Here is a 15,487-nt window from a genome sequence, read left to right on the forward strand (position 1 = left end):
GCCAAAGGTCACTTGGGCAATCTGTGGCAGAGTGGAGAATTGAGCCTGGTTACTAAGCTGCTGCTGCCCTGACTCCTAGATCATCCCCCATTCTATGGGCCAGGGCTTTGTTTCACAGGCGAGCCGTAAGAAGCAGAATCCGCCCCCCTTGCTCCCCCTGAGTAGCTTTTCTCTCCTCATTGAGTCCAATATGGCAGAATTCTTTGAGGGAGATCAGTGTAGGGTTCCCTAGATCCTCTCCCCCCGCCCCCCACTGTGCTGTTTGATGCGCACCGAAAGACGCAATCTGGTGCTGATTTGCATCTCTCCCACGGGCTCACTAACTTTCTCACTGAACCATGGAAGGACAAACAAACTGGCCTTAGCTGTATTCACATGTACTGTAAATTGTTCCCCTTTCTCCCCTCTGCAATAAAACAAATTATAATAATCTCAAAAACTTTTTATCTTCAGCGCAAGAGCACTGAAAACTAACTTTGATATACATTCATTACCATTTTCTTTTTACAACGCATTGAGCATTATAGTACTTATAAACAAAGGATAATCATAAAGCATTAGTCTAACTGTTAATTAGCTCTATTTATTCTCCAGATTAGTTTTTAAATATGCCCTCTAGATGCCACTTGATACTAATTACCAGAGTTGCATTATTATCTCTATACAAAAGCATTTTTAATTAAATCTAAAGCAGTTAAATTAGTGTGAGTTTTTACAGGAATTAAACTGTGGTCAGATGCTTAATTTAGCCTCTTAAAACAACATCAGATGACATGATGGAATCAGTTCTCCCAAAGGCCTTGACGTCTTTTGGGGAGAGGGGTTAGATGTCAAAGTTTGTTGGCAGGAAAGCTTGTCAACGCACTCTGGTGATTAATATTTATGGTGGCAAGTGAAATTATGTTTTTCTTTCACTGAATATTGCTGGAAATCCAGGGAGCTTAGAAGGAGACAATGTGGAGCGTGATGATGCTGCGTCTGGGCCGTTTTGGTATCTGGTTTTGAATTGCAGAGGAAGTGCTGAAATATACATGCGGCTTGAGGTGTAGTGGAACATTGTCACTGTAACTCGTACCGTATTTGGTGGTTCTCGTGGTATGACAAAGATCACTAATCTGGCATCTAATAATTTCCTTTGATTTCATTGGGCTTTGCATGAGGCCCTGTTGTACAAAATACTAGAAGATTGACTTGGTGTTGCTCGGGTCCTTCGGGGTAGGAGGTGTGAGGGGTGCAGAAGTCAGGGTTAGGGCATAAGTGAAGTAAGGGGGGCTCAGGGCAGGGGGCTGCAGGTGGGGCGGGCAGGACTCATGTTTGGGGAGTGAGGAGGGGATTAAGACAGGGAACTGTAGGTGTGGGCAGTGCAGGTGCGGGCGGGTGGGGACTGTACTGGCCAGCCAGTGGCTCCCTGGGGCTGACCACAGTGGGAGCCACACTGGCCAGGGGGGAGGCAGCAAACTTACCTCCACCTCTGTCCCAGTCCCCATCTCTGGCCCCTTGCTGCCCCCTGGTGGTCATTCCACAATATCACTGTCCCTGGTAGCAACCCTCTCCCTTTCCATGTTATGAAAACCAATCCCATTCCAGGCACATCCCAGTGTCCTGGGTCAACCAAACCCTGACCTTGCTTTAAGTGACACTAAGAGGAAGCTGCCTCCCAAATGTGGCAGTCCTAGTTCTTACTGCTTAGGAGATGTTGATCAAACAGACAGACGGACAGACTCACTTGATTTCTGAGACAAACTCTCTCAAATGTACAGTAGATAAGAATCCCAGGGCGAATCTATCCCAGTGTCAACTGAATCCCACCTACCGGAATATAAATCGTTACTTTTGCTACTACTACTATGTACTGGGTTAAACCCTCTCCCGGTGGCATAGCCCAGCTAAAGGGGTTGTGCTTTCCTAAGGTCACCGGGGAAGGGAATCCCACCCCTCAACCCTCAGGGTCATGATTACAGCAGCTCTTATGCGGGGGCGTTTGACTCAACCCCGCTTCTGCCCACAACACACGAGAATGTCAGAGCCCTCCCCAGCTGGGAAAGTGAGGAACCAGCTTGACAGAGCCAGACAGATACCCAGAAGTCAACTACTTCAGGACGGGCCCAACAAGGAAAATACCAGAACACCACCAGCCATCACCTACCTCCATCAGTTCAAACCTCCAGCGCATCATTGACAATCTACACCTGTCCTGGAAAATGACCCCTCACTCTTGCAGGCCTGGGGAAAAGGCCAGTCCTCGCCTACAAACAACCCTCTAACAGGAAGCAAATCCTTTCCAGCAACCACGCATCACACCTCAGATACTCACCCAGCAACCTGCCCCTACAACAAACCCTGCTGCCAACTCTGTCCACACATCTACACAAGCGACAGCATCACAGGACCTAACCACATCAGCCACCACATCTGAGGCTCATACAACGGCACATCCTGTAATGTGATCTGTGCCATCATGCGCCAGCAATGCCCCTCTGCCATGGATATTGGCCAAACCGGGCAGTCTCTGCGACAAAGGAGAAATGGACGCACTTCAGGCATCAAAAAGGGGAACAAACAGAAACCCATAGGGGAACCTGCCTGGGCACTCAGAAATGGATTTAAAAGCAGCCGTTCTTTTACAAAGGAATTTCACTCGCCAATTACAGAGAGAGTCTGCAGAACTGGAATTGATCTACAGATCTGACACCGTTACTCTGGGCTTGAACAAAGCCATTTGCTGGTTGGTGCATTACAAAGCCAATTTCTCCTGCCTTTAACGTCCGCATTCCCACATTAAAAGGTATGTAGGGGACACATCCAGCCCCATTTACATGGGCACTACAATTGACAGGTACTTCTACTGTTCTATATATCTCTTCGTTGCTGTTATTCCCACTCCATCTGATGAAGTGGGGTTTGTCCAGAAAATCTCACGACTCTAACTGTTGTCGTTAGTCTCTAAGGTGCCATAGGGCCATGCGTTTTTTTTAGAGCCCTCCTGGGAGCTATGGTGATTTCTTTCATCGTCTCCTCTTCTGTAGCCAGGTCTGCGTAGCAAAATTGCTCTGGCTCCCCTGGGCTCACATCCTTCCGTGGCCCCAAGCAGAGGCTCTTGGGAAATGCCATGTGGCCCATGAAGTGCAGGATTAATACACGGAATTTGGGAGTGTGGCTAACCACGCTGGCTTTCTGGACCAGTCTCTGCTTCGGGATCATTGTTCTTAGGAGCAGCTTTCTCCTGCCGGTTTGATTTCACCAATGAGTCTAGTGACTCAAGCTGAGTCATAGGTGCTAAAATGTAATTGCTAATTTATGAATAGCCCAGTTGTTCCGAAGGCACATTTCTACTTCGTTATTTACAGGAGCAATGTATTAATGCTGTAAAGGCTTCCGTTCATAAGCAATACACATCGGAAACATAGCCTGGGGCTGAAAGGTTAAAGAACTCTCTACACAGAGGTTTGTGGTGGGTTTAATCTGGTTTGGATTCGCAACCTCGTGTTCACACGGACTGGACTGCCGCCGCCCAAAGGAGGAGGAAAAGGAATTTGCATTGCCTTCCATGCGTCTCAGTTTGGGCAGGAAGTGAGCACACCTGAATATGAATGCGATGAGCTCATATCTCTGTGCAAACCGGCCCAGCTGTCTCCACGGCGTTGCAGCCACAAGCGTTTTCAGTGGCTCTTGCCTTGCCGTGACTCGGGAGGGACAAAAGCGTTGCTATAGCGCTGTGCAAGTCTGACAGAGAGCTCGGAAGCCTCCCGATTCTTTTCACGTTGCACTTTTAGCAAAGACCTTGGCCTATCCTGTACATACTGAGCTAGCTGAGCAGAATGCATCTAACAGCACAGCTGAGCTTGTGTGATGACTCGCCACAGGGTTATTGGTTTGTCAGTGACTTGAATAGCAGAAGCACATGTTGAACTCAGGACCTTTCAGGCGTCCTAGTAATTTTTCATCCTATGCGCTTCTCTGAGGGCTGCTTGTTTCTCTCTCAGATGTTTCAGTCAAGAGCTCTGCTTAGCCTGTACCATGGTGATAGTGATTTCAGAATGGCATTCAGTTGGATTCTGCAGGGCCCTAGTCTCCCACCTGAGGGGGAGGCAAAGCCGTGGGCCATATATAAGTCAGAAATGAAACGGACGGGGTGCTCTCTCGCCTTTCTGTCAACTGACATGCTCTGTGTGGACAAGCGACAATCTTCAGTCCCAGTTCTGAAAGAGAGAGAGGGTCATGTGTGTGAATTCCTGAGGTGGGATGAATGATGAGGAGGCTGGAACATAGGACCTCTGAGGAGAGGCTGAGGGATTTGGGCTTATTTAGTCTGCAGAAGAGCAGAGTGAGGGGGATTTGAGAGCAGCCTTCAACTCCCTGAAGGGAGGTTCCAAAAAGGATGGAGAGAGGCTGTTCTCAGGGGTGGCAGAACGAGGAGCAATGGTCTCAAGTTGCAGTGGGGGAGGTCTGGGTTGGATATTAGGAAAACCTGTTTCCCTAGGAGGGTGGGGAAGCGCTGGGCTGGGTTCCCTAGGGAGGGGGTGGAATCTCCATCCCTAGAGGTTTTTAAGTCCTGGCTTGACAAAGCCCTGGCTGGGTTGATTCAGTTGGGATCGGTCCTGCTTTGAGCAGGGGGTTGGACTTGATGACTCCTGAGGTCTCTCCCTGCCCTGGGATTCTATGAAACATCCCGACCACAGTTCCTGTAGCTACCACTTCCAAAAGAGGGAGGACACCCCTGGAGACGGTTAAAATATCTTGCCATGGGTGACAACTGTCCTCTGCGAAGCCATCTGTCTGATTAAACTAAGGCTTTGTCCTCTAGATAGTGGCAGGCGACTTCTTTAGGAGGCAACTGCAAACCTACAGGACTCATTCTCAGTTTCTCCCCAGTTCTGGCTTGATCTCGTCAGGACGGTAAGCAGTACTAATAATGTCATTCAGAGCAAGAGCCACATTCTCCCATCAGCATGATGAACACCAGACAAGGAGAAAAATCAGGTTACTGGTGAAACATTATGACAAGCGTGGATAACAGATTTTTAGGTGGGGAAGCACTAAGGCTGGAAATAGCATTCATTTCCTTTCTTTGTCAGCCCGAGCTGTGTGACTGGAGTCTTATCAAATCTAGAATGTGTTTTCTTCGCCTTGCAAGGGAACAAAAAATCACATTTCACAAAGCAAAAAGGGACACCATGAGCAATCAATACACCGCAACGACAGTCCCGAAAGGGCAAGGTGATCCATTTGGCCTGTTTGGCTATGGATTGTGGTTCAGCTGAGGAAAGAAATGAGGTTTTCTCCTCATCTTCTAGCTGCTTGTTGGGGGTTGTTTATGGTTTGGGTTTTTGTTAGTCAGCATTCCAAGACAGGTGTCATTTTACCCGTGAATTTGCAAGCAGCTAACACAGATCTGAGAGAGCAAATTCTGCACTGTGCATCCTGCTGAATCTCTAGTCTTGCAAGTCAGTATTCGTTTTTCGGAAATTACGTCACCATACGGCCAGGGGGGAATTGTCCGTCCTCCAGCAGCCAGCACAGAGATGTGGTGTGTCAAAGAGTTTGAAAACAGCAAACATGGAAACTAGTGGACGGATTCTGCAAAACTTACCACACTGGAGTATTCCTTATTCATGCAAAGTACTTAGCTGGCTTTAGTGAAACTAATCAGACAGGGCCTGATCCAACCCAGATGTCACCGATGGAGTCATGTGAGTAGGGGGATGACACACCTCTCTCTAATTTGCGATAAAAGTAAAATGACACATTGTCTTATTCATGATACTGGTAGAATAGTCTGAGTCTCACAATAGACTGATAAGCAGATGTAAGATACCTGGAGAAAAACCTATATGTAGGTGGAACGGGTGTTTAAGGGACCAATCTGAGTGCCAGCTCCAGTGGGCTTCGCTCTAAATCCATAACCTAATAATTCAACCACTCTTTAAAAGCAGAATAATAATCCCCTGCCAAGTAGTTGCTTGATTGATCAGCATAAACTCCAAGCACAAAAGACATGGCTGTCTGAAATGTTTTGACTAAGGCACAGCCATGGCTAGGATGTGCTGAAGGCTTTTTATCTTTCCCTCTGCCCCTTCCCAAATATGTTCCCATGCAGGATTTGCAGCACACATTACCATAATCAGTGTAATGACAGACACGTAGGTGGCGGTTTAGAGAACATATGAAAGACACAGAGGGCCCTGTCCTGAATAGCTTTGCTGTTATTAGCTTGCTGACAAATGTGTCTCAGCCCAACTAGGGCAGTCAATGTCCTTTATTCTAATGGAACGGTTACGTCCAACAGTCTGAACTTAGGTACGTGTTACCACAGCCTTCTCCTCCCCCACCTCACCCCGCTCAGTCACTAACACAGATTCTTTTTGTTTGGTCTTTGTCTGACCAGCACACACACTCTTCCACCCCAGCACACACATTCATGCAACACAACTTCCCAAGCTTGTGTTCTGCAATTATGCCATTATTCCTGAGCGGATATCTGCCCTTTGTGTAGGTATTAAAGATACAGTGATTGAGTCCTGTCACAGTGTATCACAGCAGTGTGATTAATTAATAGGCAGCAGGTTTAAAACAGACGGAAGTGTTTCTTCACACAGGCCACGGTTAACTTGTGGAACTCCTTGCCAGAGGATGTTATGAAGGCCAGTTCTTTAACAGGGTTCAAAAAAGAACTAGATAAATAGCTTCAAATGAACGGTGAGAACGTAGCTATTGCTGAACGGCAGAGAAGTCATCGAATAGGTGTGTGCTCGCACCCTGTGTGCATGACGGTCGGAGAATTTTTTCTTTAGTGGTTCCTGTCGGTTTAACAGTGGAACCCCCGGCGTGGCCCCTTCAAGGCTCGGGATATAAGATGCTGCCGACCCCCCGCCCTCTCGGTTCCTTCTTCCTGCTAGCGACGCTCATTGGAGCTTGTCAGCTTCTCTCACTGCAAGCTCTTCGCTATCAGTTCTTGGTTGTTAGGGCACTTCAATTCAGTTAGAGGAGTTAGCTTGGGCGGCTCCCCCCTCTGCTTTACAGTTCCCCTGATTGGGTCATGCTGGGCTCTCTGGGATGTAAGGGGTGTGATGACTGTGGGAAGCCTATGCCCAGGGCAAGCCACATTCTTCCTGACTGAAGGGTCTTGGTGAGGGCCACCCGACAGATAAGTGCCCTATTTGCAGGCACTTTAGGCCTCGCACTGAAAGGAGCAAGACCATCGCCTGGAGCTGCTATTCAGGGAGTCAGCTCTCCATCAATCCAGGCTGGAGTCAATGCTGGCTCCAGGAGTAAGTAGCGCACCGGCCTCAGCTCAGTATGGGACCCTTTGGTGCCACGCAAGGAGGCACCAAATGGCCACCAGCACTCCACAGGCAAATTTGAGCATGTGGCACTGTACCCCCTCCCCGGTGCCGCATAGGAAGAAGAGTACGGATAGAGAACAGTCTCCAGACAAGCATACGATACCCACACGAGGAAGTGAGGAGACAGATTGACAGAGCCAGACGTGTACCCAGAAGCCTCCTGCTATGGGACAAGCCCAAGAAAGAAACCAACAGAACACCACTGGCCACCACCTACAGTCCTCAGCTAAATCCTCTCCAATGCATCATTAGTGATCTACAACCCATCCTGGACAATGATCCCTCACTTTCACAGGCCTTGGGAGGCAGGCCAGTCCTCGCCCATAAACAACCCACCAACCTGAAGCATATTCTCACCAGCAACTATACACCGCACCATAATAACTCTAACTCAGGAACCAATCCATGCAACAAACCGCGGTGCCAACTCTTCCCACATATATACACCAGCAACACCATCACAGGACCTAACCAGATCAGCCATACTGTCACTGGTTCATTCTCCTGCACATCTACTAACGTTATATATGCCATCATGTGCCAACAATGCCCCACTGCTATATATATCGGCCAAACTGGACAGTCCCTACGTAAAAGAATCAATGGACACAAATCAGATATTAGGAATGGCAACATACAAAACCCTGTAGGGGAACACTTCAATCTCCCTGGACACACAATTGCAGATCTAACGGTAGCCATCCTGCAGCAAAAAAACTTCAGGACTAGACTTCAAAGAGAAACTGCTGAGCTACAGTTCATCTGCAAGTTTGACACAATCAACTCAGGATTAAACAAAGACTGTGAATGGCTCGCTAACTACAAAAGCAGCTTCTCCTCTCTTGGAATTCACACCTCCAGGTCAGCTACTAGAAGTGGGCCTCATCCTCCCTGATTGGATCCACCTCGTCATCTTCAGCCTGATTCTGGCCTGCATATTTATACCTGCCTCTGGAAATTTCCACTACATGAATCTGACAAAGTGGGTCTTCGCCCACGATAGCTTATGCTTCAACACTTCAGTTAGTCTATAAGGTGCCACAGGACTCTTCGCCGCTTTTGTAGATTCAGACGAACACGGCGACCCCTCTGATACTTGCCACCACTTACAGACGCCATTCTTCACGTGGCCAGGAGTATGCATCTGATCATGCACCGCTGAGTGTGCCAAGGGGTGCAAAGCCCAGCTCCAAGGCTCCTCCCCCTCAGTGCACGTGGTACCGGTGCCAACTTTCCCTCTGGCTCCAACTTTGGCACCAACACCAGCAGTGGCACCAGACGTCTCAGAGAGCTAGGCGGCCCCAGACTCTCCCTCCGGGGAGTCACCTATTGGAATGCATGTGAACAATCACTCCAGTTGCCTACCTTTCGTACCTGTTGTTCTTCCAGATGCGTTCCTCATGTCCATTCCAAGCCTCACTCCCTCCCCTCTGTTGGAATAATAAGGCAAGAAGGAGCTGGGGGGGGAGTGGCGGTCGGTGGTGTATTATATATTGCACCTCGAAAGCTCTGCACCAGATGTCTCCACAGACGACTCAACGGTTACCACTAAGGAAAAAATTTGCCAGCAATTGTGCACATGCCTACTGGAATGGACATGAGCAACACATCTTGACGAACCACAGTGATGAAAGGCAGGTAACCATTTTTGTCTGAAAAATGCTCTATCCTCAGACCCATGAGATTTTTGGCAATTGTTCCTTTAAAGGAAATGTTCTGAAGATAATAATTGTTTAGGTATCAAGGTAATCACCCTGAATGTTGGCTCGTTAGTGATTTGGTGGGCTTTCAAAATATTTCCTTTCAGGTTTAAATTAAAAAATAAACACACTGGTCAACAGTACCAACGGTTTTCTTATGTTTTAAAAAGATGTCAACAAAGCAAGGGGAACACGGATTTGAAGCAATATTGGTTATGGCAAAATAATGGGGGAAAGAAGGAAGAAAGATTCTATATTAGTGAGCCACAGAATGGAAGTTCTGTTGAGTTGATTTCAGATGCAATGAGATTACGCAGGCATCAATCACCGTTATTGGGCTCACCAATAGAAGAACATAGATTAAGGATAAATAAGTCTTTTAAAGTAGCTCTGAATTAAAAGATGCCTCCACAGATCACTACTGACTTATTGCATTGGATTTATGTCCCTCAGATCTGTGGGCACTGCCATGAGCTTTCTAATGAGTGCTGCGTATTGACCTGCTAGGTCCCACAGAGGAGAACCTAGTTACGTGGTATTTTAATGAGTGAACTGCAGAAGGTCCCTGGATCAATAATGCTGACCGCAGATGCTTGTTGGAAATCACAACAGTACGTTTTCCTCAGATTGAAAAAAATGAATGTCAGAGTACACGAAACGCTACAGGGAGGTGGGTTTTTTAAAGAGAAACTCAAACAAACTTAAACTAAATTAAGAATCTCTGCAGAGAACAAGCTGACTCTTATTTCACTTTAAAGCAGTGAGGAACCGTGCTGAAAATGCTCCTTGGCATTGGGGTTTATTAATAAAAGAGCAAAAATGGCACAAGACAGAAGTGTTGGCCAGGAAAAAGAAAGGGGTGAAAAATAACTTGAAAATAACCAGGGTGCATTTCCAGTGGGCTGTGAACTTGTTTCTCTTTCTACAAGTACGGTTTGCCCCATGGTTTTCAAACCTGGCCTAAACTTTAGGCCGTCAACTCTGTATTTAGCCTCACTGCAGAAATCTGGTTTCATTTTCAAAAGCACTCGGCACCCCACTGCACCTGCTGGCTTTCCAAAACTCAGCTACTTTTTAAGCCGTCTAAAGGCTGGTCCACACTAGAATTGCCAAAGCAGTGCAGCTGCAGCACTGCTACTGCAAACACACTAGGCTGAGGGAAGAGAGCTCTCCTGTCAGCTTCGTAAATCTACCTGTGCGAGGCCAAGACTATGCTTTGGGGACAAGGTCAGCTTAAGAGACGTAACTCCAGCTACATAAATAGTTCGTTGACTTCTCTTACTCCTCATGAGTAGAGGGATGCCAGTACTTATGGGGGCGCCCTCAGCATTCTATTTAGCGGGTCTTTACTAGACCTACTAAATCAAACTCTGGAAGATTGATCGCCAGTGCATCGATCCTCCGGTAAGTGGAGACATGGCCTGAGGGGCAGTGACTACGATAGCAGCACCTCCCTCAACATAGCACTGTCCTCACTGAAGCTTTGGTCAGTGTAACGTCCGTCGATCGGGGGCACACCCCTGAGCAACATACATTGTATCCGTGTGTGGAAGCCCCAAGTGCGGATGGAGACACCCAACTTCAGTCATGCAGTTTTGAAAATCTTGGCCTGTTCTGCTTATGAGCTGATTGTGTGCTCGCACTGCCACCAAAATCACTCACCAGTTGCCTACCAGGGTAGCCTCTTCAGTTGTTGTCTCTGCACATGCAAATGACTAAAGGTGGCAATCAGGTTTCACCAGATGGAGGAAGAAATGTGCTATCACTGATGCTCATCTGATACACATGCTAAGAACCAACTCTGAAATGACGGATCGGGGGAGGACCCTTCCTTCGTATAGTCTCCAAAGGTGCAGGATGAGATGGCACACAGTACGATCCTGAGCAATAAAGCAGACACCTCGTTGTATGCAAGGGCCGGGATTCGTGTCATGGGGAAGGGCCTAGTGCACAAATCCAGGCCTACTCATGTTGGGCCTTTTGCTGCTTCCACGTCTGAAGCATGAGAGCAACAGCCATGACCACAGTGGGACAAAGGGTAACTCCACTTGAAACAGATGAAGCTAGTCAGAATGGGTGGGATCTGGCCATGGCACTCAATTCCCGAATGGGGTTGGAGGAATCTGGAAGCTGAAACTCAAGCAGCTGCCTCTTTGAAATGTGCTGCTGAGATTATACCCAGCCCAGCTTCTTGGCCTACCTATGGTGGAGTGAAGGGTGTAGAGAAAACCAGTGTGGCAGTAGATGTAACAAGATGGCCGACAGAACCTACTATCAGGAGATCTTCCCTTGGTACAGAGTGGGCATCGCCCCCATAGAATACAGTCTCAAATGGAAGAAAAATGCCTGAAGTTGAACAAACTTCATGCAACTCAAAACATGCAAAATATGCTGCCATGTTTTACTCTACCACCATCTGCCAGTCTAGAGAAAAAACAACTCTTTGGTGGATCTTCACGGTGATTTCAACCACTTTAGCTAGATCCTGTCGCACGCTATGTAAGCACCTGATTGATCATGTGGAATTAAGTTATTGGACAGAGAACCAGCTAATGGAAATGCATTGATGAAATCATTTTTGAGAGAGATTAAATGGAACTTAAAATAAATCTGAAATGGGTTCATAGATTTTTCACTCAAACTGTTTATCAACATTTATTGCTGGTAAATTACAGAGTGTCAAAAGAGAGAATTGGTAGGTATGGATTTTAATAGACATCTTTCTGAAATAATAATAATCATTGTCATCATGGAATAATTTATTATCTAGGGATGTACAGTACCCGTGGATACAAATGATATGATTATTGTCTGCTTAACTTCATCTGGCTGTTTGCAGACAAATGAGGATGTTCTTTGTTACATAGACTTATCAGATAAAAAAAAATACTTTCAATGCTTTAAAATAAAACAGCATTTGATGTCATCAATCAATCAGAATGGATTTGAACTGTTTTACTAACATCAGGAGCAAAATAGTTAGTGGTAAATTTCACTTTACTTTATGTTCTATAAATGTAGGGGAGGGGTAAGATACCCCCAATTGGGGTGAGAGGCAGTGGATGCGAGATTTGCTTTCCTCAAGTTAAGCAAAATGAAAACAAGAATGGAGCTGTTTGCAGAGCTAGTGTGACTGGATTCGAGCTGCGCTGGAATTCTGTTGCTAACTGTCCAGCGTTTTACAGGCATCCTCGTCAGGCTACGTGTATCTAACGTTGGCGTGTTACTAGGATACGTTGCAGGAGGAGCAATCAGAAATGAGACTCTCGCAGTAGGAAGACAAAATGTTTGGAATAGAACTTTGTGCAATAAGCGTTTTGGGTGTTTTTCTTTTCAATGTGTAACTAAATGCCAATCACATATTCATAACTGAGCTTGTTATGGAACAGAAGCAAAGGGAAACGCACGGTTTCCGGCTGGGTGAAAACTTATAAATATTACTCACATTTTGACCAACCGTTCTAGGCCATCTCTGTTCACAGGTTGCTTGCTTTCCTGTGAGCTTGTCTGTGACTCAGGCTAGAGTAGCAGGAACTGCCAGGCTGTGTCTAGACTGGCCAGTTTTTCCGGAAAATCAGCCGCTTTTCCGGAAAAACTTGCCAGCTGTCTACACTGGCCGCTTGAATTTCTGCAAAAGCACTGACTTCCTACTGTAAGAAATCAGTGCTTTTTGAGGAAATATTATGCTGCTCCTACTCGGGCAAAAGTCCTTTTGCGCAAAGCTTTTGCGCAAAAGGGCCAGTGTAGACAGCTCAGATTTGTTTTCCGCAAAAAAGCCCCGATTGCAAAAATGGCGATCGGGGCTTTTTTGTGGAAAAGTGCATCTAGATTGGCACGGACACTTTTCCACAAAAAGTGCTTTTGCGGAAAAGCGTCTGTGCTAATCTAGACGTTCTGTTCCAAAAATGCTTTTAACGGAAAACTTTTCCGTTAAAAGCATTTCCGGAAAATCATGCCAGTCTAGACGTAGCCCCAGAGTTCTAGAGACCAGTCACAAGATACAGGATTTTCCACCTTTACTGTAAATAGCCATCTCTTCCCAGCTAGCTTTGGTTAACTTAGGTCAGGAACTAATGAAAGAGAACTGGTGTGTGAAGTGGGTTGGTTTGCTTGTCCCGGTACCCACTATATAAATGTCTTTATCACTGATTGAGGGTAAGTAGGGTTTACATGTATCATAGCAATGAATATCAAGAAAACAGACAAGGAGCTGGCTGATTTTCTAAAAGACCGTCTGCCTCAAGTATCACAGATGATCTTGGATTGAGCCTTTCCCCAAACTCCATGAATTGGAAACTTCACCAGCTGGGTTTTAAAAATTGCTTCCCTCTTCCAGATTTAAATAATTAACCCCTCCTAAACTCCCCCACTTTAGTCACTGCTCCCAAGTCACTGGCCTTTGACTAGTGTTGTTTATTTGTTACTTTTAAAAACCCTACTGAAAATTGCAAATGTAAAGAACAGTCAGGCTGTGTCTACATTGGCAAGATTTTGTGCAAAAGCAACTTGCCACCTGTCTACACTGGCCGCGATTATTTGCGCAAGAACACTGACTTTGTAATGTACAAAATCAGTGGTTCTTGTGCAAATACTCTGATGCTCCCACTCAAGGATAAGCCCTCTTGCGCATTGGAGCTTTCTTGCGCAAGAGAGCGTCTACACTGGCACTGATGCTTTTGCGCAAAGGCACATGCCAGTATAGATGCTTTTGACAACTTGTACTAATACAGGCTTATAGTGAAATCAAGAGGTAAATATCTATTTTGGGTCATGAGTGCAACTTGACTCCTCAAAGCTTCAAACTTTAGACTGTTCTTTATCGTCTCTGCATTCCAGCATTTTAAAAAGCAGGAGTTTGTCGTTCTCGTATAAGTATTAGAAAACTTGTTTTAATTCTCATTTTCCTTAACACAGGGTATGTCTACATCGCAGTCTTATTTCCGAATAACATAATGCGCGTCTACACAGCAAGCCGTTATTTCAAAATAATGTCGAGCTGGAAGACTTCTTACTCCAACTCCAGTAACCCTCATTTCACGAGGAGTAAGGGATGTTGAAGGAAGAGTGTTCTTCCTTCAACATCCTACTGTGTAGACAGCACCAAAAGCCAAATTCAGCTATTTCGATGTCAGCTACGCACTTGACGTAGCTGAAGCTGCATCGCTTAATTCAACTTTTGAGCTGCAGTGTAGACGTACCCATAACGAGTGGGATACATTGGTTCAAACCAAATGCAACTCTGTTGAAGTCAGTGGATTTTTTTTTCTCACTGTGAATTGTTTAAAATATGAGGAGCATTTTCTTGTTACATTTTCTGCGGAGAAATCAGGGAATGGGAACCTTGAAATTCTTCTCGGAGTGCTGGTCCCTGTGCCGTACATGCGCATGCACTTCTTCAGCAGCGGCGTACATTTGTCCATACTTGTGCCCTCTTGCCACCTCGTCCTACCAACAGAGGCCACAAGAGGTGGCACGGAGTGCCAGTGGTTATTACTAGCATACCGCCTGGTTAGATAATTAGTAGATTTTGACTCGTTAGCAGGAACTACCCCCCCCCCTTTATTGCTCCTTCCCAAGGTTCCAGGCTTCAAGCCTTACCTTGCATGCCCTCAGGCCTCCCTGGGAAGCCGTCCACCCTAGAGCTTCCTCTACTCTCTGCTCTAAGCGCTGCTCCTTTCCCGCTCACGCTAGGCAGTTCCAGGAGTTGGGACATCAGGTGGGGCTCACCTAGGGTCCTTTTTGTCAGTTGGAGCCTCCAGCCAGTGCCCCTCCAGCTGGCACAAGGACCCAACTAAGGACAGGTCTCTACTACCCAGAAGGTCGGCTTGAGTTTCGCAACTCCAACCATATAAATAACATAGTTGGAGTTGGCTTATGTAATCTGAGCTTGGCACCATCTTCCTTTACTCCTCACGATAGCGAGGAGCACCAGCGCCAACCGGGGGAGCCCTCAGCATTCAGTTTAGAGGGCCTTTACTAATTTGCAGGAATCCCGAATGAAATTCTGTGGCCGATATTACTAGAGAAGCTCATTCTAATTTATCAGAAGGGCCCCTTCTGGTCTTAATACGTCTAAATTGGCATTCCATAGTTGGTACTTTCCATCAGGAGAGCTGAAAAGGGTAAGTACGTCCTTCTCATCCCCACTTCTCATCCCTCACACGTACAGATGGGACGTGTGAAACGGAGAGAGAGCAAGGGCGCAAATGACTCGTTCAGGGTGACGCCGCAAAATCAGCAGCAAAGCTAGAACTAGACCCCAGGGCGCCTGCCATTTTGTCCCGTTGTTCATTCACTTGAGAGCACCACCTTACCCTCCAGCATGCAAGTCACCGTGAACCTTTGGAGGCAGCCGTCTTAACCGAGGATTGTGTTCCCTCCTTTCAGCCCATCTCCGCAAGCAAACCTTCCAGTATAAATTGTTTCAAGGTCCGCCTCTGTCTT

The 15,487-nt window shown here is 46.6% G+C and overlaps 1 protein-coding gene across 4 annotated transcripts in view; it reads left to right on the forward strand.

Annotated features, from left to right (window-relative positions):
* Nucleotides 1-15,487, forward strand: part of SGCD (sarcoglycan delta) — a 545,286-nt gene that overhangs the window by 465,058 nt on the left and 64,741 nt on the right. The window lies entirely within an intron of this gene.

Source organism: Pelodiscus sinensis, chromosome 17 (assembly GCF_049634645.1).
Source record: "Pelodiscus sinensis isolate JC-2024 chromosome 17, ASM4963464v1, whole genome shotgun sequence".
In the NCBI taxonomy this organism is placed as follows: domain Eukaryota; kingdom Metazoa; phylum Chordata; order Testudines; family Trionychidae; genus Pelodiscus; species Pelodiscus sinensis.